Raw genomic sequence first — 2515 nt, 5'->3', positions numbered from 1 at the left:
AGACAGATATATGTGTGTGTGTGTGTGTGTGTGTGTACCGTATTTATTTAAGATTCAACCTGGCGCTTGAATAACCACAATGCCTTCGTGGTCAAGTCTTTATGAGTTCGCCATGTATGCAAAAAGTCCCGGGTTCGAGCCCAAGTGGAGGCTGAGTTTTTTTCTTTCTTTGTCAGATTACCTTATCTACCACTCAACAAATTACGTAGCTGAAATACTACCATAAAATATACGTACTGTTTGTGACGTTTCAATCCGTTACCAACAGATCTTAATCAGGCAATGACTGATTATATATCTATATATAGGTCTATATATATATACTTATATATATATATATATATATATATATATATATATATTTATATATACGTATATAGCCTATATTAATATTATACGTAAATTGCATAGAATCGCAGTGATGAACTGTATATAAATCAGACAAAACTGGTAATCGACACACGTTTGCAGTGCTTGGTTATTTAAGCAATAACAATAAAGTATTAGTTACATTGATGGGCGCTGCTTAGTAGCGTTCACCATTGGCATTTTTTTTGCTTATTAAGTCCGCAACTTTTGTGCTAAATTTTGATGTTCCTTGTTGGTCTAAATTGTCTGAGAATGTTTAATATAGTATTTAAGTAACAGGCAACAACAGGTTAAAGTTGGCCATACTCTGTCAAAGTTACGGTCTATTAACACTGGGACACCACAAGGGTGTGTCCTGTCGCCCCTTCTGTTCACTCTTTTTACTGGTGATTGTACTTGTACCTCTCCAAACATTAGGATTATTAAATATGCAGACAATATGGTTATTTGTGGCTATTTAAAGAATGATTCAGTTGTGTATAAAGATGAGATTAGTAAATTTGTAACATAGTGCCATGGTAATTATCTCATCCTAAACATTGATAAAACAAAGGAAATGATATTTGATTTTCAGCTCAACATCTTGATCATGGCACAGTTGAAATAAATGATAATGTTATTGAACGAGTAAACGAATACAAATATCTTGGCGTAACACTCAACGACTCTCTCAAATGGAGTTCTCATTGCAGTAATCTTGTTAAGAAAGCAAGTTAAAGATTTATTTCTTAAGGAAATTAAAATCCCTCAATGTTGACAAAGCCATACTTAAGCTTTTTTATCAATCAGTTATACAAAGTGTTCTTACTTTTGGAATTGTCTGTACTTTTGGAAATTTTGGAATTAAAAATAAAAAGAAAATGGAAAGAATCAGGAAAATTGCACAGAAAAGTATTGGATTAGAATTGGACACAATAGAGGAAATTTATGTGAAGAGATTTAAAAATAAATTATATACAATTTTAAAAGATCATTCTCATCCACTTAGAAATTATTTCTGTTATATGAGATCTGGATTTAGACTCAGAGACCTCAGTGCCAAACGTAATAGAATTAGATACTCGTTCGTTATAAATGCAATTCATCTACACAATGAAGGTGTAGTAAGGTATTTTTTGGGAGAAGATTAGTGTAAATTATAAAAGGGTATCAGATATTATTAATTCACCTAAGGATCTTAAATTTTGTAGTACGGTAATAATAATAATCACAATTTATATATTTGTAATTTTTATACTTTTATATTCAACATTAATTAATCACATATTTTTTATACTAATTATTCATCAAATTTGCTGTTTTGTAATTTAATCATTGTATTTTTTAAAATTTAAAATATTTCATTTTTTTATTATGTAGTTTTTATATTGTAATGTAATGAATATTTGCCAATGGAAGATGAATTTCCTGTATATTTTACTGTACGAGGACAAATAAAGTTATCTATCTATCTATCTATGCTTACATGAAGTTTTATCACCACTAAGCAAAACAAACAACTGTGACTCTTTGTACTGTGTGTACAGGCACTTTATATTTATACATTCTAGATTAAACATAATATTTTTGCATTTTTACCAGCGCCAGCGCCACCTCCTGTCATGATCACGGTATCACTTCCCGTGTATGTTTAGTAATTCATATTCGTAGGCCTATAGTGCTGACAACAGCAGTAGTGAATCACCCTAACAATAACAGCAATTTTATGACATAACCGTGACGTGAGTATCAGAGGTAGGTGGTTGCCAGAAATTTGCCTTTCCAACAAGGGGATCGACATGTCCGAGAGGGGCCGCCCGGTCAGGATTTCGGAATAATAACCCCTGGTAGATTTTGTATGGCTTAGTATGACCACTGTTGTGCTTTCTTTTAGACCACCATTGGTAGGATTTATTCGGTGTAGGCCTAAACACCAAGGATAGCCCACGAAAGTCTAGAAGAAGACTTATTTCCATTGGGGTCCTTCAGGTGGTGTTTGGCCAGTAGGGCCTACACCGGCAGACAATCCCCTACTCTTAGCTGAAGTGTGTACTGCATTCTTTGCTCATGCACATGGGCCATAAATGCACACGGGACCAGTGGCGTATCCAGGGGGGCACACTTCCCCACAAAAAGCTTGCGCTGCCAGGCGCCCGCGCCCGCGCAC

This window comes from Anneissia japonica, unplaced genomic scaffold, assembly GCF_011630105.1.
Source record: "Anneissia japonica isolate Jap-2015-1 unplaced genomic scaffold, ASM1163010v1 scaffold987_len1640505_cov201, whole genome shotgun sequence".
Classification (NCBI taxonomy): Eukaryota; Metazoa; Echinodermata; class Crinoidea; order Comatulida; family Comatulidae; genus Anneissia; species Anneissia japonica.
This window is presented reverse-complemented; position numbering follows the sequence as displayed.